Source organism: Dermacentor variabilis, chromosome 10, assembly GCF_050947875.1.
Source record: "Dermacentor variabilis isolate Ectoservices chromosome 10, ASM5094787v1, whole genome shotgun sequence".
Taxonomy (NCBI): domain Eukaryota; kingdom Metazoa; phylum Arthropoda; class Arachnida; order Ixodida; family Ixodidae; genus Dermacentor; species Dermacentor variabilis.
This window is the reverse complement of record NC_134577.1, coordinates 35,532,975-35,555,863: the sequence shown is the minus strand read 5'-3', so window position 1 is coordinate 35,555,863 and position 22,889 is coordinate 35,532,975. Positions and strand designations below refer to the sequence as shown.

Here is a 22,889-nt window from a genome sequence, read left to right as displayed (position 1 = left end):
TATTATTTTGGAACATTGTGTTTTGCTTTTGTTTTGCACTGATCAAATGCTTGCATTTGTTCAATGAATGTGTCTTTTTTTTTTCATTGTTGTGGCCCAAACGCCGCTCATAACGTGGGGCTGCGGACTCGTCAAGCTGCCTGCTGGCAGCTTTCTTTTTTTTTTCGATGTCCTGCATCTGTAATGCACATGGTGTAAATAAACATTTTATTTGATTTGAACACTGTTAGTCCCTTCAAACGCCCCCCCCCCCTTCCTGTGAACCGTTCTCGTGTTTTTAGTTCTAACAGTCATCTAGTCAAAATTAAGAAGGGGGCCGACAGATGGAGTAGCACACTGTTGTATAAAATTGCAAGCAGGGATAACATGCGTCAGAAAGGCTGGCCCACGTTTTGATATGTGGACCTATATTCGTCAAGAGATGGGTCCACCTATCGCAACGTAGGCCATGGCCTTTCTGAGGCACCTTATCATTGTTCGTAACTTTTATACGACAGTCTTGGTGTTACATTTACTAAACACATGTCCTGGGAATTTGATGTTATCTTGAAGGTCTTCCTCCACTCCAAGGGTGGATGGATGGATGCTATCATTGTTCGTAACTTTTATACCACAGTCTTGGTGTGACATTTACTAAACACATGTCCTGGGAATTTGATGTTAACTTGAAGGTCTTCCTCCACTCCAAGGGTGGATGGATGGATGCTATGAGCATTTACATTGGAACGGCGCAGTTGGTGATGGGAATTCTTCGTGGGGGGCTTCTTCCTTTTCTTTTTTTCTTTTTTTGATAGCTAGGACATTAGGCAATATATTAACAAGAGCTTGGTGACGCAACCCACCACGTTAACTGGGATCTTCATGCACGTCCAGCACGTCCGGCAAGTAATTTAAGTACGTTTACGTGCGGGTGTCCCCAGCCCTAATAGGCAAAAAACTACGAGGCTTGTGATTGAAGCTTATCACATTACGCGCAGTAATGCGTGCATCAATCAGCCATTCGTCATCCTCTCGGGCAAGAAGGTGCGATATCTATCTAAGCATTAATTTCATATCTGTGTTTATACATGCCCTGGTGTATCTACTGCACTTGACTACATTTATCTGTTAGATCTAGGGTGTCGTAGTTTTTGTCATTTGCCAGGTGGTTTCGCTGATAAGTATATACGGAAAATTTTCCCTGATTTACTTTTAGTTGTGACTGAGCGCTCGTTCGTTTTTTTTTTTTCTACCTTCGTCTCTTTTTGACGTAATAGTTCTGCGGAAACTCGCAAGGTGGAGAGAAGTAATTAATAAAGGGAAAATCAGATATCCACCCGTTCGTAGCAATTGCTACAAAGGAAACCCATACGAGTATGCTTTGTAGCAATGGCTAGGAACCGGTGGATGTCTGATCTTCCCTTTATTAATTCGACCCTTCTTGCGTTGCGCGCATTCGTCAAGGGAAGAATCACACACCTTCACATATGCCGACTGCAAGAATGCCACGAAGGTAAGTAACGAATGTCTTCAAACAAAGTGGCCTATACAACTCAACGCTATGTAGAGAGCTAAAGCTTGGATGTTGCTTCGCACTGCCGCCCTCCATTCATCGACGGAGGACGTCTCACATATGGTTGCATGTGATGTCCCGTACATTTCCTGCCGCACAGCTGCTCGGTCATGCGATGCCAACACATCTTTAAAAAAACGTGTGCTCGAAGCCCGCATGTGGCTGCCGTTCGTTTTCATTGTTTCTGCACACATGCGCGTGGGCTTCTCGGCGGGCGATGTGCGGCTGCTGTGCCGCTGCTTGTTCCGGCAGAAAGGCAAGGAGGTTGAGACCGTATAAGCTACCCAGATGTCGGACATCCATCTAAACGGACTAACAACATCATTCCGGCCAAGTTGACGTCCCCACATCAATTGGAACATTGCAAGGTATTCTTTCTTTTTCTTTTTTGCGCCCATCTTTCATGCTGAAGCAGTGTCGGAGGGCGTTTCTAAATCGCAGCCCACGGTCACCGAGAAGACAAGATTTACAACTCGAGTCATTCACGCGGCATGGACTGGTGACTGCAGTTTCGGAGCTCGGTTACCGCTCAACTATTCGCGTAAAAGTGCGAACGATTTGGATGAAGGTAAGCGTGCTAGCTGTTAAAATATGCATTTAATAGTTTGTGCAGACAAGTTGAATCTTTCGACAGTGCAGTAACTGTTAACACGACTGCACGCGTGTACATTTTCTGTCCTTCTTGTCGCTTCTATTGATAAGATTCAACGTCCTAACACAGCACACTGGTTCATAAGGGACGCTTTATTGAAGGGATCCGGGCCAATTTTGCCGCCTATCGAGATGCGGCCGCCGCCGGCGGGAACCGAACCCGCGACCTGGTGCTCAGTTGTGCAAAGCCACAGCCACTGACTCAGGACGGCGAGTAATTTTCGTCTTTCACCTAACAAGATACGTGTCCGTGTTTTCTTCTTGCGTCATGCACAAATTTAAAAGACGAAAGGACGGCCGCAGTAAACACGGACTTGATTTTACTCTTGCCTTTCAATCTGATTTTTGGCTTTCTGTATATGCACGACCTGACACTAATAAACCAGTTGTAACATTGCGCAGTATTCGTTTGTCCGCGTTCTTCCGAACCCATAATTTCGTCATTCCGGTTTGTGCACAGCGCAAGAGGAAAAAGTATAAACATCCGCCAACTAGCCCCTGTCACCGTCCGCTTGAAGATATCTGTACATGAAGTGGCGCCGTGAAGCACTGATATAAGCCATTCCTCTTACTATTACTTCCTGTCTTCTCTCCTATTTTCTTTTTTCTCATTTGGTTTGGTTAAGATCATACGAACGCACTGACTCTACGCTTCTCTGTTATCCTGTGCGAAGTCAATAAAGGGGGGAGGGGGAGGGAGGAAGAGAAGAGAGAGAGTTGCCCGAAAGCTTCGCTTTAAAGCTCTGCGACGTCTGTTAATGATGCAGGGAGAAAAGTATCAGGCAGGCAGAACTTTGCAACTTGTTGTGCCCGCAGCAGATGTCACAGACAATCATTCTGGAAAGGGCGAGGACAAGTACTATGTTTCATAAGAGGGAGAAACCAAAACGGAGGAACCAAGCGCGAAAAAGTAGGTTGTATAGACGCGCCTAGGCCATTCATTCAATAATACCGCAATTCCAGACGTGACAGTATAACCGAACCCATGCTATATTAACCCATGACAAAGCGCATGTATTTTACAAAAGGGAATTAGAGTTAGTTCTGTAAGGAAGTTTGCAAACATAATATGTAATCAGATGGCGCAAGACAAGGGTTATTGGAAATCGCTGGTAGAACAACATAAATACGCTGATGGTGATGATGACTGTTATAATCTCTTACGGGGGGGGGGGGGGGGGGGTTAGCTTCGTGTTTATCGCTTCCATTTTTTAAGGTCACCTTTGACGACTGGCGTTATGAGGTGCAATGGGTAAGCAGACGAACGAACGGTGTCAGTTTGAGCAATAAATAACAAAAGCAACAAATATTCGTGAAAAGAGGAGATGTGCAGTTTGGTTTTGTCCTACGTGAACATGGAAGAGGTTGCTCTATTGCATAACTAGTTATGGTATACCAGAACGGTGATATACACTTGTATTGTACATTTTCATTTATTTGTCTTACAATTGCGCCGTGTTCACGCGAATGCTTGTATTTGCCCATTTTTGCACTGTCAGAATATTTGTGTCACATTACCAACTAGCAAAATCGTGATGTTCTTATTCAACTAATTTATAATGGTGACGCAGTCATAACATTTCGACGAATATAAAGCAGGGCTACATGACTATCAGGATAACTGTAATGCATCGTGTAAAGCGCTCAAATGTATACAAGAAAATTTCGGGTTTACAATTTGGTAAACGCGGGAAAGCACAACTAGGCTCTAGTTTTTTTTCCTCTGGCACATTTCTACGCCTTCAACAGCCCCACCCTCATTATAATCATACACTCATCATAATGAGTAATGAATTAACTAGGATAACGTCGTTTCTCGAGTAACAAGATGAACACCTGAAATTAAACGCATGTTTCGACTAGGAATTGATGGTTTTGCTCAGAACGGATCAGAATAAGTGTCATTGGCTTATAAATAAACAAAACAGCAGACTAAAAGTAGGAAAGTACTAAAAAGTCAGTCTGTGGTTTGGTGTCGAACTTTGTTTCCTGCATTGTCACGCTGCTGTACAACCTGCAATGAACGAGACGGCCGAAGTTCACACTCCAGAATGTCTTATCCATGACAGACGAAGAAAATATGCATATCCGATTCATTTCTTGGAATCTATGTGAAGCGAAGCTTAAGTGACGTATGTAAATAAATGCTGTACATCAACGGCGATTCATACAACTGTTCTTACTGCCATCCTGTCCAGCGTTTAATCCCATACAGTGTACATGTTTATCCACCACAATTGTCGTAATTTCCATCTCGTGCAATATTTCATGTTTATAGACTACACCAGTCACAAACTGTGAACAAATTCTAACACCAAATCAGGCGGCTACGCGCTATTAGAAATCTACGCTGCTATGTCACGTGGACAAAGGCGGCTTATGATGCTTGCCGATGCAAGAATGGCGATGAGAGGTGTACGAACAGAAAAGTATGACACATGTCTAGATATGATTTGGATGCTGTGCCTCTGGTGTCGCAGCCTTTGGATTACTCATAAAGGTTGGTCCTACTGCACTGTTGAGCTTGCTCACGTGGTCGTTACGCTAGTCTCCCCTGTGCACGAAGCCGCCTGCATGCCCACCTATCTCGCACCTTAAGGTGAACCTTTGCGCCGTGCTAGCAGATGATTCAACCTCTTAGTTTAACGCGAATAATTTGTGTACGTGTGTGCGCACCTGTGAGTGGAAGAGAGAAAAACACAAATTGAGAAGACAAAGGTCTTACGACGACCACACACTGCGAACGATGAAAACGGCTAGAAGTACGAGAGAAATGGCGACGACGTCATGGTGACGGCAATAGCGACAACATTGCGATGACGTCATGAAGACGATCGTGGCAAAACGACTGCGCGAACGCCAAGGTGACGACAGAGACAAAGGTTTACTGAGACGACAGTATGACGTCGATGACTTGACGACTACAATGGCGTGACGAAGACCCTAGGATGACGACGACAAGAATATGGCAACGACGTCGACGACATGACGGCATTAAAAAGTAGATGACAAAGACGCTGACATGCTGAGGACGACAACCACAAGAGTACGAAACGACGGCGATATGACGACGATGTGATGGTGGCTATGATGTCAGTGCATGACTGCTTCGAAACTCTGTCAGCGCAGAAACCACCGCAGAATATGTCTAATGCAAGCGAAAAGCCAGAATGAGCGAACGAACCAATGGACCAACTAATGAACGACTGAATGAACAAACTAGAGAACGAATGAAAGAGCGTATTTGTTGCCGAGTCCTAAACCCGCCACCGATCATCCACGGAAATCGTGTCGTAATCTCGTCGCGGACAGTATGTAGCGATGGCTGATTATTATTATTATTATTATTATTATTATTATTATTATTATTATTATTATTATTATTATTATTATTATTATTATTATTATTATTATTATTATTATTATTATTATTACAGATTTACAAGTGAATGTAACACAAAGAACTACAGCGCACAATTTACTTCTAAAAATTATGTCAGGAGAGAAGAGTTTCCGAAAGCCACCAACAGAAGTAAGTATAAGACAGAAGGTACATATCGCACCCGAAGTTTCAGAGATCGTCCACAAAGGAAACTGGCACAGGCAAAGGCAGTTTTTAATACGATACACTGGTCTCACTAATAATGCAGTATGGGCAACCCAACATCGATTGTTCAAAATTATAACTTAGTGCGTTGACGAACACCAAAAAAATTCTATCTCAGTCGCTCCAATACCTCGCAACATGCATGCGACATACCACAAAGACAGAAGACAAGCAAGAGTTAGAGCGCTTAGCAAGAAATTCTCAAAGAACCCCAACACGAGATATGCAGATGCGGCAAAATACCCAGGTAGAAGAGCATACGCAGTTACCGTGACCAACAACCAAGGGAAGGAGCTAATCGCTGCCACCATACCGGCCAGAAATCCAGAAACGGCGGAGGAAGTGACCATCGTCCTCGGCATCGCCACATGCAAAGACACAGCAATCATCTTGAGCGACTCGCAAACGGCATGTAGAAACTTACGAAAAGGCCGAATTTCTGCCGCAGCAGTGAAGATTTTAAAAGAAATAACAAGACGCCAAGAACTACCCGACACGTACGTCGCATGGACCCCAGGCCACGAACACCTGGCAGGAAACAAAGCAGCACATGCTGCCGCCCGAGAGCATACCAGCCGGGATTTCCTGCCGCACGGTCTCCGGAAAGCGACGAGGATGGAGGACATTCCCATCAACTACGCCGTAATATTGCAAAATTACCGACTGGAAAGAAGACAATATCCTCTACCTCATCCAAAATTAAGCAAGGAAGAAGCCACCACCCTCCGCAGACTACAAACAAATACGTATGTACATGGAATTATCATGCACCGAATGCACCCCACCAAATTCTCACACCTATGCCGGTATTGTGACGTACCAGACACGCTCCCACACATGGTGTTGGTGTGCCAAAACCGCGAGAAAAACAGTCAAGATGATGCCTCAGAACCGCTACAAGCGATCGAAAAAACATGGGAGGCAATGTTAAAGGCATAGAACCTGGAAGATCAGCGAAGTCTGGTGGACCGGGCCCGGGCTGCAGCATTAGCCAACGGCTTTCTGGACTAAGAGAGCCGCCCACCAAGGGCGAAGAAAGGACACTTTCTCGCTGTTTCTTACAATAAACGTTCATTCCTCCTCCTCATCCCATATGATAAAACCGCTCTTCGGATACTGCGAGATGAGCAGCAAGGCACGTAACCACAACAACCTAGGATTCCTAGCCATCTGTGACTATCCACACAAACCTGTCGACCTGCTCCTTCTCCAGATTCACTGTGCTTCACTGTGCCCGGATTCCACGTAATTACAAGTGTGTCCTACCTCTCTGTGCGCACACCTGATATCAGCATTCTTGCTTCGACAAGATTCGCACATTTCCTTCGTTCTCGTGACATCGCTACACAGACGTCTCATACAGTGCGTCCGCCTGATGTGGTGTTTGCATTTTGGAGTAGGTTGTAAACGGCGTGGTAAACAAATGCAAACATTGTATGAGGTGAAGGTTTTGACCTTTACTCTGCAAAATATTCATGAAATTACTCGTTGCATAGGATCTAAACCGTTGCATCATCATGGTCATCATCATCCACTGACTTTGATGTCAATGAACTGAAAATATAAATTATCCGTTCCTTATTCCGAAACGCAAGACAAAGCTTGTTGAAAGTGTATTGAAGGACTGTTGCAGGCAACTTTACATATGTCGACGTTTCGCCCTGTTGTTTTTTTTCTGTCGTGGCGCCATGAAGGATACGCTAAGAACAACAAGTTAGCCACAACGAAAAATTACACGTCAATCCAACGCGCTTGTTGGAGTTTCTTCCAAGTGAATTTCTTCGACTGAGTGTACGCATAGGCCGTTAGTTATATTACATTTGATATTAAGCTTTGATATTACATCTGATATTGTAATGCCCAATGCCCTCCAGCAGCCTTAAAGCTGCAAGAGAGCACAGGAATTCAGTTTGACTACAGCTCCAGTGTTCTAATTAGTTTTGGCCGCACCTGTACCCTCCATGACCAGAAATAAATGGGAACAAGTTGTCTGATTATGTGAAACTATGATCGGGCACTACATGATTATTTAAATGGAAAAATACATTGTTTGTACGTAATGTGTTTTAGGGAGGAACTCTGTCCAGGTAGAAAGAGGGGAAATACGCAGACTGCGTTGTGTGTGAGGGAAGTGTGCAATATTTCTTAGTTCCATCTCAAGAGTTGAAATATGCAACGTGTACAACGTTCTGGTTACGCTGTCGTCCACTGTGCTGTAGCCGCGTGTCTTTCGGCGTATGTCACACCATAAGCGCTGGTCGTGCTATAAAATTATTCACCCCCTATCTGTGAGGGCGAATAATTGTGTCAGTGCGTTTGAGTTTCTGAGAGATGGAGAAAATGAGAAGACAACGGTACGACCACCACTACACAACGCCAAGGACGAAAACGGCATAGTCGGGGACTTTGGAAATTTGTACCACGTGGAATTCTTAACGTGCACCTAAATCTAAGTACAAGGGTGTTTTCGTATTTCGCCTCCATCGAAATGCGGCCGCCGTGGCCGGGATTCGATCCCGTAACCTCGTGCTTAGCAGCCCAACACCATAAGACCGAAGTAAACGTGGCGGGTGAAAATATGTTAAGGTGATATCGATAGCACGAACACTGCGATGATGTCACGAAAACGACTGCGACGTAGGGACGACACGGCTGCAAAGGCGGTGACGAGTGCGACGAAGCTTGACATTGACGCCGATTTGACGGCGGTGCCATGATCACTAAAGGAGCGTGACGAACAGAGCAAAATAACGAGGACAATGAGATGGGGAACCACGATGGCATAGTGACAATGACACGTAGATGGCGACACCGACAAGCTGAACCCCGACATTCAAGAGATAACAAAACGATGGAGATATGCTGACTTTGATGGTGACTATGCCGTCGGTGACATCACTACATAAGCGCTGTGGAAAGAAGAAATTGTACAGAAATCATTAGCGATGATTGTCGATATAAGCGAATAGCCTGAATGAACCAATGAACAAATGAGTGGGTGAGGGAACCAGTGAACTGAAGGAGTTAAACTAACAAACTAGTGCACGAGCCAACGAGCTTTCTTCTGACCACAGACCATCGATCATCCACAAAAACGGGCGAAAGATAAAAAAAAGAAGATATTCGCTTAAATGTCGCTACCATAAACATTTTACACCGCACACGAGCTTTTTCTTGTCACAGCAGGTAAATAGTCGTGCGAAATAGTCATCATTACGTTGTAATGTCAACGTCGTTGGTTCTAACATTGCTGACGTGCTCAGCATATCACTGACGAGAGACATGCTGACATAGTAACAGGCTCTTAATAGAATGTAACAGATATCCCGGGTATCCACAAATAACTGCTGAACAGTGACGTAACAACAGAAGAGCAAACAGAGTTCCCGCAAGCTACTAACAAGAAAGCCCATACTGCACACAAAGCAAAGCTGCAAGGATCGTCTTCAAGAAAAAGAGGCACGGTCAAAAACAAAGTACTATAAGTTAACTCCTAATGCAGCATGCACAACGCAAACTTGGTTGCGCCGAATTTTAACATAGTGCATTCAAGAAAGCCGAAGAAACTCCTTCCCGTAATGATAACATCGCTCTTCAAAGATACTCAGGGACATAAGCACGCAGCTGCAACAGCAGTGTGTAGATTGCCATCGGTGACCGCCTACGCAGAGCTGCCGAGCAACGCTTTCTTTCAAGATTACAGCTGTTTCGAATACGCGTGACTACAGATGTGTTAGAGTTCTTTGTGCGTAGACCTGTCAGCAGTTTTATTCCCTCGACAAGCATCGCACATCGCCTTCGTCCTTGTAACATCTCGCACTGTGCGTCTGCTGATTAGGTGTTTGCTTTACGGAATAGGTTATGAACAATGCAGTGCACAATTATAAAATTGTCCGAGGTGACGGTTGTGCATAAAAATTACATAAATTTACTCGGTGCCTAGGATGAAATTAAACAGTTGCACCAATCACCATTGGTTGTATGGCATTCATATATAAATCTTCGCTTCAAATAGATTCCAGTACGTGTCTTGGACCTGCATAATTTTTTTCATTTCGACGTAATTTTAACGTTCTTTGCATGACACTGATTCGGCATGTTTTCCAGCGATGGTGCAACGGCATAAACCAGCAATATCGTGACAAAACGTTGGCAAACGTAAAGCTGCCTGTAATAGTCCTTGAATGCGCCTTTAGCAAATTTTGAATTGCGTTTCGGAATATGGGACGAACAGATTACGCTTTCAGCGCGCCGACATCAAATTCGGCGACGTGCTGCCTTGAACTGGCCACTGTAGTGCATTTTTCTAACTGTTGATACGCGTACGTTTCGCGAGCAGGGAAAAGAACGCGTTTTATAACAAAAAAGTATACATCGCATGGCCGCTACAGAAAAAGTTAATTCAGTGTAATTACTTCACTTCAAATCAATGGAAACAATCGTGCTCACCTTGTCACCGGGGAAGCGGAATTTGGCCCGGCTGTTCGTCACCCCGTTGTTCGAACCACGAGCCACGGGGAAATCCTTCATGCACGAGCAGCCAGCATTCTTTCTGTCAAATAGTGGCGCCTTCGGAAAGGTAGCGACCTGAAGGCACAAATTAAAGTTATTCACGAAAACAGGTGAAACCTCGCGCTCAGCCCCTTGCACCGTCTTACGTCAAAATGGCAGCCAACGCTAAAGCAAGCCGCGTTATCAGTGCCGACTACCTCGCCTGCTACTGCGGCAAAGGCAACGTTTAAGTACGAGGAACTAGGCGAAGTTATGCAGTGTGATAGGTACGAGTTTACTTTTTTCAACACATCGACGTCAAATTCAGTAGCGCACTGCACTGGACTGGCAACTAGCGTGCGTTAGTCTAACCGTTGATACGTTGATACGAGCAGGCAAAAGAAAACGTTTTACAGCAAAAAAGGGTACAAGGCACTTCGCATAGCTGTTACGTGAAATGTAGATTGCGTGAAACTATTTCAAAATAGTTGTAAGAATTGGTCTCGCCTCTGCTGGGAAACGTATCTTGATCCGGCTGTCCATCCCCGCGTTCATCGAACCACGAACCACTGGAATGTCGCGCAAAAATGAGCAGCCAGCATTCTTTCAGTCACTCCGTGGTGCCCTCGAAAAAGCGGCGTGAGATGTCGCTTGAAACCACCAGCTAAATGCATTCACGAGATCAGGTGAGCACTCTTGCACGCAGCCACATGCACCGACATGTAGCAAAATGGCCGCCAGGCTCCAAGCAAGCCGCGATATCAGTGCATGCAACGTCCAGTGCAAAGAAAATGCCGAAATCAAAGAGCCATGGGAATTAGGAGCCACTTGAGGCTGTCGTCTTAAAAGGAAGACATGCTCGCGGGCCTCACTTCTGTGTCAGCCACAGTCAACTTTATATCCGCCTGACGCAATTCGCGCGGTAAACACTTCTTATCAACCGTGCCAATGTGCCCTACAGTTGTGCTCTCGTGCGCGTCGTAGCTCATGAGATTTGGCTGTGCAATTATCTCGTAAAGATGAGCCTTAATTAATCCTGTAATGCCCAACGTATCCTTGTAGTAGACGCCGAGTTTGAGAGCTCAAAATTAAATTTATGCAAATGAACCTAATTCATACCCTACACTAGCGTCTTTAGTACGCTGGAACGACGTATCAACCGTGAATGGCGTTAAAGAATAATTACTGAATGAATCATTACTATACTAAAGCTTTCACTAAAACAACATTTTAATCTGCTTTTTTTTGTACAATTGTACTTTCCATGGCCAGAAAAAGAAAGGAAAACAAGTTGCTATTATTTTCCTTAATATGGTTTTCGGCATTATGGGGTTGATTTAACGGCAAGACATTGCTTGTATATAATAAGTTGTTGGGGAGTTAGTAAGTTACAAAATTTAATTTCTCATTATATAATTGCTGTTTAAATGACTCTAAGGGGAAGTTGTAATTTCGGAATAAAGGCAAGCCAGTGCTTAAAGTGTAACAGTTTATTAGAAGCACTGTGTCTTGCAATGTTTCGTAAAATGCGGAATTTAGCATACGCGACGACATCCACTGCTGCCCCAGCAACTTTTCCGCAGTGTGTATTTACGCTGGCTGCGAGAACGCATTCGCTGCAACAGCAAAGCATTTCCCTGCGCGTACCAATTCTCGAAGCTGACGCGAGCCACACAATTTCTGGCAGAGAATAAGGCTTTCACTCGTTGGTGACATCAACTCTGAAGTTACAACAGGCATTATGAAATAAATCCTTATTAGTTAAATTTAGTTTATCTGGTTGTGTTCCTTGAGCTAAATGAACAAGTCATTCAACTCTCGGAATATGCTTCCATTGCTTTGAATTGCAGTGCAGTTTTGGTATCAACAATAATTGCCTAAATTAGTATTTCCACCACTTCTGTGAAGTTTGGCCAGTAATAATTATTTTGTCAGGAACCGCTGTTTTTCTATTTATTTTTTATCATAATCACGAATCTGAGGAAGACGTCGCCGAACAACACGCAAATAAGGCAGCCAATAATTGTTGGTTGACAAATACACTAAGCAGTTTCTTACGTTTGTTTTTTCGGTAACGTATTGTCACTTCTGCCTCGCATTTCACTCCAGGCTAATTTGAGCAGCCCTCAAACTTTAATTGAGTAGACATACCTAGTACGTTCAACAAATTTACAAATGCTTGCAACCACAGGGCACCCCGAAACAGACAGGCGTAGGTTGCACCGGGCTCGTATTTTTGCGTCGAATAGATTAACAACTGACAAAGCTTAGCAACTTCATTATAAGTGAGGCACCATAAAAACTAAGGAAAAAAGTCTGTAATGCTACTCGCCGTCTATGTCTGTTTCCGCCTATGGCCAGTAGTGCTCAGGTCCTTCCACAAACGCTGGCTCGAATCCGCAGCTTTTCTAAAGCTCGTTTCGTCTTGTGCTGATACTGCCGATTTGTCTTCTCGTAAAACATCGTTAAAACACACAAATACTTTCAAAAAAAAAAGAGAGAGTGCTTACATCCCTGAAGACAACGTTGCGGACCAACGCCCTCCGCTGTTCGAACGCCATTTGCAAACTGAGTGGACGGAAGTTGTCAAGCAAACCCAACTTCCGGCAAGCTTGCTCAAAAAAAAAGAAAATTAAACACCTACTGGGCGGATTTTAAGCTTCAAAACGACACCTGGTCATGAGGCACGTCGTAGCGGAGGTCCCCACATTAATCGAAAGGCAGCTTCCGCAGTCAGGATCGAACCCGCGACCTTGTGCACAGAAGCGCAGCACCTTAACCACTGTGCTGCCGCGGCTACCGCATCTGTGGATTTGTTTGCTAGGAATAGCATTCCTGGATACCTTTCTGTTGGGGTGATTAGGTTAACCGTACTAATTACTGTCATTATGGCGCTGAAGCAAACAAAGCACACACAAACGCTCACAAACGTGCCCCGAGGTCGTAATATTAACGCCATATCCCGCACAAACAATTTGAGGTCACTTGGTAAATTACGCTTCTGCAATAAAAAAAGAGAAGAGAAAGAAACGCTATTTGTGTAAGAGGTAGCCCGGTAAGCCAGAGAAGACCAGAAGACGTTCACGCGCCAATCGCCATGACGTCACGTCTTTTTAATGGCACGTGCTCCGGCTTAGTTACCTTTCCATCGGTATTTATGGATTACATTGCATTCTGAAAGAGCGAAAGGGTAATCTCAGCAAGCTTCAGCGACCTTTAGTGAGCCGAGACGGCCCAAATAGCGAAACGATATGTTGAAATCTGTGACGTCACTCTAAAGAGGGGCCCCGTGGCACGAAATCTGAAAAAAGAAACATTAATAAATGAAATTCGAACTTCATTTTCTCTTCTAGAGATAGACCTAACACCGCAAGGTAAATAAAATATCGTTTTTACGAATGCCTTCTTCGTTTAAACTTGTTTATAACGCTGGCCTTTAGCACCCCTTTAAACAGATCTTTACGGTACGTCAGAGAGACAGTATCCATAAACCTCTAGGGAGCGTGTTTTTAGTTACTGAAAATGTGCTTTGAATAAAATACCGTTTTTAATGATACGCACCCTGCGTAATTAGACGTAAAAGAAGCTCGTAGGTTTCGAACCACGTTCCTACGAAACACAAGCGAGGAACGTTCCCACAGCGATACGAAAGCGAACGCCGATAACGCATTTAGCATCGCTGGTATATACGGGCGCTTTCTTCTTGTTTACAAAAGTGATCTCCAGGCACAGCCGTAATCTGGGTTTCATAGGTTTAACAGTAGATGGATTTTCGCAACAAGTTTATCATTCTCGCAATGCCAAGTACACTTCTTGGATACTGAACCCAGTGCAATGCGATCCAATATCGAACCCGTGACGTTGTCGTGCGGAAAGGAACGGTGGTACCACTGCGCTACCAAAGCGGATGAAAGAAGCCGTGCTTACTTATGCTTTTTCGTGACACTTAACGATTGGCTTAGGCGCTGCTACGCTGCAAGGAAAAATTAAGAGGGAGGCTTTCGATTTTTTGATGCTTTTTATTGACGTGATACAAGGAGGTGTTGGCGAACAAGTACGGCGCAGGCGACTTCTTCGCTCTTAAATACAACACACAGTTGCATCATACAACACATAAGAATTAACATGCACTTACCACGAGCTTGCGTCATCACATACAAGTCAAAATAACACCACGACATTACAAAGACACCCTTAAAGCAATAATGCAAACAACCGTATCACATAAGAAAGTCGCAAGCAACGATGTCAGTTAATTTACATCACCTGAGGCCGAACCAAAACACGGATACGTGTGTTTTCGCTATGGCCCCAAACAGAATTTGGTCCGCATAGTTGGCAATGGAACCTGCGACCTCGTGCTCAGCAGAAGCCGCATGATTGAAGAAAATGTTTGCTAGTAAAGGCTATCCTGAGCTGGAGGGCTTATTTGTCAGCATGGAACCTCACCAAGTGGCGTCTTTAATGATTTGTCGGCAATATCGTAACCGGGCGTTTTAATACACACTCACTTTTATTTCCTGCTTTCATGTGTACCGTGTACGGTACACATGAAAAAGGAATCGAATAAACAACATTTCGTGTGCAAGAGACAAACTGTGTGCTATATTTCACTTTGCAGTCCTCCCTGCTCAGACACCCGTTGTGAAGAATGTTCTTGTTTATTGCTTCACATATTCCCTTCAGCTTATCTTTAAATGAAAACCCAATCCTCTCCTGGAACCTAGAAGCCACCTTTTTCTGCCTGAGCGACAATTAATAGAGGGGATAATGGCAACTTTGTTCCGCTCTTGCTCCTTAAGCTTCTTCCACCCTGGTCGCACCTTAAGTTTCTTAATTAACGTGCTTCAAGATAAAAAAACCACTGAAACTGAATAACCTGCCTCATTAAGCCTTGTCACCAGATTCCTTACACTTTCAAGGATAAGGTGAGGATAGCTCTTGGTTGGGGCATCTCTAATTGCGTGAGTGGCAATACTGTACTTAATAAGTTTTGAATGGCTAGACCTATAATCAAGAAGGGGCTTAGAAGTTCTCGACTGATATCCCCAGCATACCCAGATATCCCCTCCATGATCCCACATAAAAGTAAGCCTGACATAAGAAGTTGCAGCACATTTTTTTCTGGAACTTCTAAAGTGAAATTGAAACCTTGCTATTGTTCTCTAAATAGCTTCAGTACTTCGATGACAGCTCTGCGAAAGTTATCATTTGCTCATGAAAAACAAATAATCATCCACGTATCTGAAAATTTTAAGAGCACGCCCACTCAGGTTTGGATTATTTTCTGGTCAACATAAATTAAAATATTACTGATTAAATAAACTGATTCAACTTCGTGACAGCTCAACATTTTATGTCAGCTATATTGGTATAAATTTCATTAAAGTTTATGTCAGTGGCTGACACACCCTCCTCCAGCAAAGTGCTTTCCAACATGACAACACAATGCCTTTTTTTGTCTCCAAGAAACCTCCAAGTTTCTGCCCGGCCCCTACGTTAGCTCAGGTAGAAGGCAACGATTCTATGCTTGATTGTCCAAAATTATATATATATATATATATATATATATATATATATATATATATATAACTTTGTATTCACCATGTAGGGCCAGGGAACAAGAGAAGCCAGACACCACTGACCAATTTCTGACTAAAAGAATTAATTTTTGACCTTATACATCTTGTTTTTACTGTACACGTCCCTCACCTCCATCCAGGTTCCCAACATTTATATCTAAAAAGCTTGTCTATCACCACATACAGGGTCTGTCCTGAAAGTAATCTCAGTAAATTTATTGTGATGTGACTGTATGTCAGAGCGGTCTAACTGGTTGAAACTAGTAGTGACGGAATCCAGCTAAGCAGCGGTCCGTCAGTCAGTGTGCTCCGAACATCGGAGAGTGCCGGACGGGCCCGTCCGTGAGAGCTGTTTTTTATTCTTGTGCAAGTGAAAATGCAGTGCTCATTTGAACAAAGATTTGCGATCAAGTTTTGTGTGAAACTTGGCAATACCGCTGCGGAAACTGTTACTATCCACAAGACTGCTTATAAAGAACATGCCCTGTCAGATCGGCAAGTGTTTCGGTGGCACAAGGCCTTTTGGAAGGCCGGTAAGAGGGCGACGACAAGGACTGCGCTGGATGGCCATCCACAACCACTACGACTGACAATGTGACACGAGCGAGGGAACTGTTGAACTCAGACCAACGATTAAGTGTTCATTTAATGGCCAACATGTTAAACGTTTCGAAAACTCAAGTTCATGAAATTGTTACAAACGATATCGGCATGCGGAAGGCGTGCACAAAAATGGTTCCAAAAGTGCTCACTGACAACTAAAAGTCACGTCGCGTTGAAACATGCCAAGAAAATCTCAACATGTGCAAATGTGAGCGAAAATTTTTGGACAACGTCATTACAGAAGACGAGACTTGGGTATTTGAATATGACCTGGAGACCAAAAGGCAATCATCTGAGTGGCGCACACACTCGTCCTCTCCCCAGAAGAAAGCCAGGATGAGCAAATCAAAGATCAAGATCATGCTCATTGCTTTTTTTTTTGACATCCACGGACTGGTTCATCATGAGTTTGAAGAACCTGGAACCACTGTGAACTCCAAATATTATGTGGATGTCCTCGAAAGACTGAAACGCAGGGTTCAACATATCCGGCCGGACATTGCACACAACTGGAAGTTGCACCACAATAATGTGCTGGCCCACAGTGCCTTCATCGTCACCGACTACCTGGTTAATGCAGTGGGGCCAACGATCCCCCAGCCCTCGTACAGCCCGGGCTTGGCTCCCACCCGACTTTTTTCTGTTTCCATGCCTCAAAACACCCCTGAAAGGCAATCATTTTGGGACAGTGGACGTGATTAGAGCAGCTAGCACCACAGCATTAAAGGCCAATCCGGAGGAGGACTACCACAACGCATTCAAGAGGTGGAAGTCTCGCTGGAGCCGATGTATTGACGCAAAAGGAGAGTATTTTGAAGATTTTAAAACTTTTTGTAACAACAAATTCAATAAATGATTTTTAATCGCCTTACTGACATTACTCTCAGGACAGACCCTGTACATGCACCTTGAAGGTATGTATGTGGAAAGCATTTCAACTTCTGCTTGCTTTTCTGGCATGGAATAAAACGGCCTTTTGTCTCTAAACCACTTACTTTTAAACTATTCCGTTTGGTTCATTTTTCTAACTTCTGCAGAGTTGCATTCACAACTTTCATAGTTAACCGGCTCCGTTTTCATTCTTGCTTCCTAAAATATGCCCTCCTGTCATGCATAATTTGGAAGGCCTTCTGTTAGCAATGGGTATTGTATTTCAAGACTATCAGTGCAATGTTCTACGAAGGGAGTAAATTATTGTTCAACTTGATATCATGATACTGCTGCATGGTTGTTATTTAGCTCCGCAAGAGAATGGTCCTGCCATCCTACCAAGAGTGCATTTCATGGGTATTATTCTCTATCTTTTTTGACATTAGTTTATGAGGCCCACAGATATGTATCTGTGTCAACAATAACACCTGACATCTAAGTTTGTGCAACATACACTACATTTAATCAGATAAAAGTTGCATGGTTGGTCTCTTGGACCAGTCTGCTCAGTGGTAGGAGGTCGAGATCGCAAATGAGAATGGCTGGCCAAGATCTGTGGTGTATGTCCCGTGTTATGCATCTGACAAGATTTCATGGTGGCAAGAAGACATGTCAGATATGATGTGATCTTTCTAATTATTGTGCACAGAGTTATCAGCATGATAATATCCTTAATGCTATAAAGAGTACCTCCAGCAAGCAGTCTATATGCTTATGCCTTTTTGTTGCTTATGGCAACAAAATCCAACATCCTTTGAAACATGCTCACTTGCTGTCTGATGCACAAAATGAAGAACGCTGTTTTCTCTAAATTTATTAGCAACAAGAAGCCACTCTGGAAGCAATTATATACATACACAGCAACACACACTAAAACCTACAAATGGGAGAAAAAACACAAACTAAGCTAACAATAAAAGAAACCAGACACCCAACAAGTGTTACATGTTACTCATGTAAGCACATTCAACCTGAGTTAGAGAGATAGATGGTCGAAACCCACACTCCTGTGCATGCATCTGGATATATTAAACCTCAGCTACTCTTTCTGTATCATAACTATCCCCATGTTTGTGAAATCTGGTGTACAACAGCAAGAACAATGATGGCTTGACAGGTGGTTCACCTTTCAATGAGTTCTATAAGGAGGATGCATCAAGTCTTCCAGCCAATGTACACATTACCACATGAAAGCAGCAGCTTACAAACAGCACAATACCATACAGCACAAATTATATATTTGCCACGTGTTATTAAACTTACATCATTAAAGTACATTAGAATTGGTGCTAAGGCTGGTGCACAATATATGAATATACTTTAAACAATCATAAATAATGCAGGAGCTTGGAATATGATTGACTATTCTCGGAACTGCTTTGATAATACAAAAGTCAAGGCTTTGTTTTTGGCATCACCCACTCCACTTTGTTTTCTTTCTTTTTCCAATTGAAGCATTGGCAAGGTTTGTGCCATGCGCTTCGACCGTGATTCTTCCTTGTTCGCGTACGGCCATGACCATAATACAAGAAAATCGCCCCAGTAACGCAGTGGCCCCTGCCTACTTTTTCATACACTTTACCGCAATACTTTACGTGTGCTTCACCGCATAACATTACTGTATTGCGGCAAAGCTGATTTTATGGAACTGACATTATGTAACGGACCTTTTGTCCTTCTGCTGCTCACATGAGCATAAGCTCGAAAAACCACAAAATAAAGACTTGGCTTGCTGCTGGTTGATTTCTAGCTAACATTTCGAGACGTCTACGTTGTTTACAAAAAATCGGTGAAGTTTCTTGCGCTCGGACGCTCTTCAAAAGGCAGCGTCACCACCTATAATTAAGGCAGTCATAAGCGGCAACGAAATCCACACAAGGTACATCAACTTCCACAAAGTTACTGGGCAACGCCATCAATAACTGGCACACGGGCCACCCAGGAGCTGGCAAACGCTGCGATGACATCCACACAAACCACGTCGCTTTCCACAAAGCTATTGGGCAACACGATCAGTCACAGGCACAGGTGAAGTCCGCAAAACACTACATGGGCAGAACTACTACGGCCATACTCAATCACTTCGCCACAAGCTCTCACATTTAACGACATCAAACAGCTACAATCACTTCTCCACAGGTACGGACACAGGCGAAGACCGCACGGGCAGAACGGAAGCACCGATTCAGGGCTCGATCGTCGCGTTCATCGCTTTAGCGCCACCTATTTAAAAATAATATACGGAGCCAAGCCAAACCATTATTCAGCGTCTATTTGGATGAACCTAACGCTTTCGGGCCCTAAGCGTTCGAACGACCAGGGCACTATAACGCTTACCCCCCCTTTCCACTCCTGCGACCGGGTCGCAGGAACGGCGGCCATTAATGAATCGTACTGGGAGATATTTGCGACGCTTCCTATGGAGCCCCAATATTAACCAATTTCGGTAGTTTTTGGGCACGCTAGTCGCACAGGGTGCTGTGACGCAGTTTCGCGTGTACTGAATTTTACTGCGACAAGTTTTGGCTCTTTCTCTGACTGCCAACATTATTGAAACTAATTTCATTACTTTTTGGGCTACCTTTCGAGCGCAGTGGGCGCGCCTGGCGCTGTAACTCGGTTAGCGAAGATCAGCTTGGCCGTGGTGCACGGTTTCGCGCTGTAATGCACTGACAAGTTCATGGCGCCTTTCTTTCTCTGACACCCAACATTGTTGAAAATTATTTTCGATACTTTTATGTTATGAGGCCCACTCGCCGCGCCTGTTTTGACGCAGCGAAAAGCAGCTCGGCCGTGGTGACAAAGTTTGGCGCGTACTGAATCTTACTGCGACAAGTTTGTGGCAATTTTTATGTCCCCGCAACAATTTCAGCCTTCTTTCGGTACCCACGCTTGTCGAAAACCCGACGAGCAATCGTCAAGAGTGATAACACGGGAGTGCGTTGCTTGCGCCTGCAGCACGCACAAAAGAGATAAGCCAAGGAGCTCAAACGCCAGGAACTAGTAACTCGAAAATTCTGTCTTCTGAACGGCACCCACGCATTTGGTCTTGAGTGCGAGTAGAAGGAATTCTGCGAGCGTCCAGCATGCTCTGGTTGAGAGCCCGTGTTGTGGCCACCTCTGTATATTCGTAGCGTACTATCGCGTCGGTTGTAGCCAAGTTCGCGAAACGCGCCGTTGCCCGCGCATTCGTGCTATTAAAGTGCAGGAAATAAGTATTGTGAAGAGGGGAATGCTCGGAATTAGAATGTGTTTGTGGTATGTACGGTATTGCTTGGGATGAGTCGGTATTTTCTACACCGTGTGTGTAAATACGAACTGCTTTTGTTTGTAATGCCGCCCACTCACCATTTTCGCACACTTCGCCTCTACAGGCATTATTCTTGCATGTTAATACCAAAATAACGCTTGTAATTTTTTCAGCTCACGTCGTCTGGCGGAGCTTCCTGCGGAAACTACTGCTGCTTACCTGGTGCCACAACGTTGGATGAATGCACAAAATGCCCGCGACGAGCATTTACAAAGAACAAAATAAACAATTTTTCCTCATTTGACAAGGTGTCTAGCGTCTTTATGAAATTGCACGTGGCACATATTCAATGGAGGCTTGTGGAGATCGTTCGCAATCAATTTTAATAAACTGATTTGCAAATAAATATTTAATAAATATTTGCTGCAAAAAAAAAAACGGAGCCGGCGTGACGCGCACAAGCTAGTATTCAAAACGCGCGCGCACAAAACCGAAACCGGGAGTGTGCTTCAGGTTTTAACATCCACGACTTGTTGCGCTGCAGTCAATTCGGCCGCTGGGCTCTATGGTAGTGTCCGCTCTCGTTGTATTCTTTCTCTATGCTACAATCAGCAGACAGCATATCCAGGGCCCCAGCGAAAATCGGTGTTACTGAGCGCATTGTTTACGAAATAACAGTTTTGTAGCAAGAAAATACCAACATATGGCTAATATCACCGCCATCAGGTGATGCTATAACCAGCAGACAGCATACTAAGGGCCCCAGCGAAAATCGGCGTTACTGAGCGCACATTTCACGAAATAACAGTGTAGTAAGAAGAAAATACCAATATATAGCTTATTTCAACGCCATCAGGTGCTGCTACAATCAGCCGACAGCATATCCAGCGCCCCAGCGAAAATAGGTACTACCGAGCGCAATGTCTACGAAATTACAAGCTAATAGCGAGAAAATACCAACAAATAATTTTTTTTTCTCCAAAAGGGGACGCCACAATCGGTAAACCCTTTACAATGGGTGTTACTAAGTGCATTTTTTAGGAAAATGCAATTCCAGAACAAAGAAATGTCAATAAATAGTGTATTTATTTGCCAACAGATGGCGCTACAATCTGCAATCCCATATTTTGGGCCCAAACAGAAAAAATTCTGCTACAGGTCGCATCATTTTGAGCCCTCTTTTTTTCAATGGGGCCCTAAATATGGGGTTTGCCGATTGTTGCGTCATCTGTTGGTGAGGAAATACACTATTTACCGGTATTTTCTGGCTTCTAAATTTCACTTTCCTAAAAATACGCTCAGTAGCGCTTATTTTACAGTATTTGCTGATTTTAGCGCCATCTGTCAGTGAGAAAAACAATTTTTTTGCTATTGTCTTGTCATTGCTCGGCATTTTTCTCAACTATACGCTCAGTAGTCCCCATTCTCGTTCGAAACCTGATTACGGGGCTCTGCTGATCGTAGCTTTACCTGTTAACGAAAAAATAAACTGTTTATTGTATTTTCTTCCTACTAAATTGCATTAAATTATGCAGCGGCTTTTACTACGAAAGTATTACGTGTCCCATGAGGCAGGAAAGCTGGCGTTGTCCGCAACGAATAGTACCAAAAATCAATGCGACGTCATCAGTGTCTTGTAGGACGTCAGTAGTAATATAGAAGATTACAAATTGTATAACAATGTTAATTAGTTGATATTATGGCTAATTAAGGTGAATTACAGTGAAGTAAAGTGAATTCAAGGTAGAACACGTTGCGGTCACTTAATGTGGAGCAAAGTGGATTAAGGTTGGTACGAATGATAATGTGGTGGATTCACGTGAATTCGTTTGGATTAAGGCGGATTCAGGTTCGTACAAATTCTTGAAAGGCAGATTATTGTGGATTGAGGTGTATTAAGGTAAGGTATAATATCAACTAATTTACATTGTTATAGAATTTACACTTTACTCTAATCTGTACCAACCTTAATCTATGTTAATTCACGATAATCCGCTTTACTGTAATTCGTACCAACCTTAATTCACTTTAACACACCTTATTCCACCTTCACAGACTTTAATCCATCTTGCTCCAATTTGTACCGCGCTATTCCACCTAACTATAATTTGTACCAATCTTAATCCACTTTATTCCAACTTAATCCCCTTGATCTAATTTGTAGAACCCTTAATCCATCTTGCTCTTATTCATACCAACGGTAATTTACTTTAATCCACCTTA

The 22,889-nt window shown here is 43.7% G+C and overlaps 1 long non-coding RNA gene across 2 annotated transcripts; it reads left to right on the top strand.

The window, feature by feature from the left end:
- The first annotated feature begins 1,753 nt into the window (after nt 1-1,753).
- On the top strand, nt 1,754-20,945 carry LOC142560309 (uncharacterized). Of its 2 annotated transcripts, none has more exons than XR_012823344.1 (3): nt 1,754-1,920; nt 1,994-2,120; nt 20,840-20,945. It is a non-coding gene; the product is annotated as an uncharacterized LOC142560309 (long non-coding RNA). The 2 variants fall into 2 exon arrangements; XR_012823345.1 differs by lacking the exon at nt 20,840-20,945 and adding an exon at nt 2,274-2,904.
- Nucleotides 20,946-22,889: the final 1,944 nt, after the last annotated feature.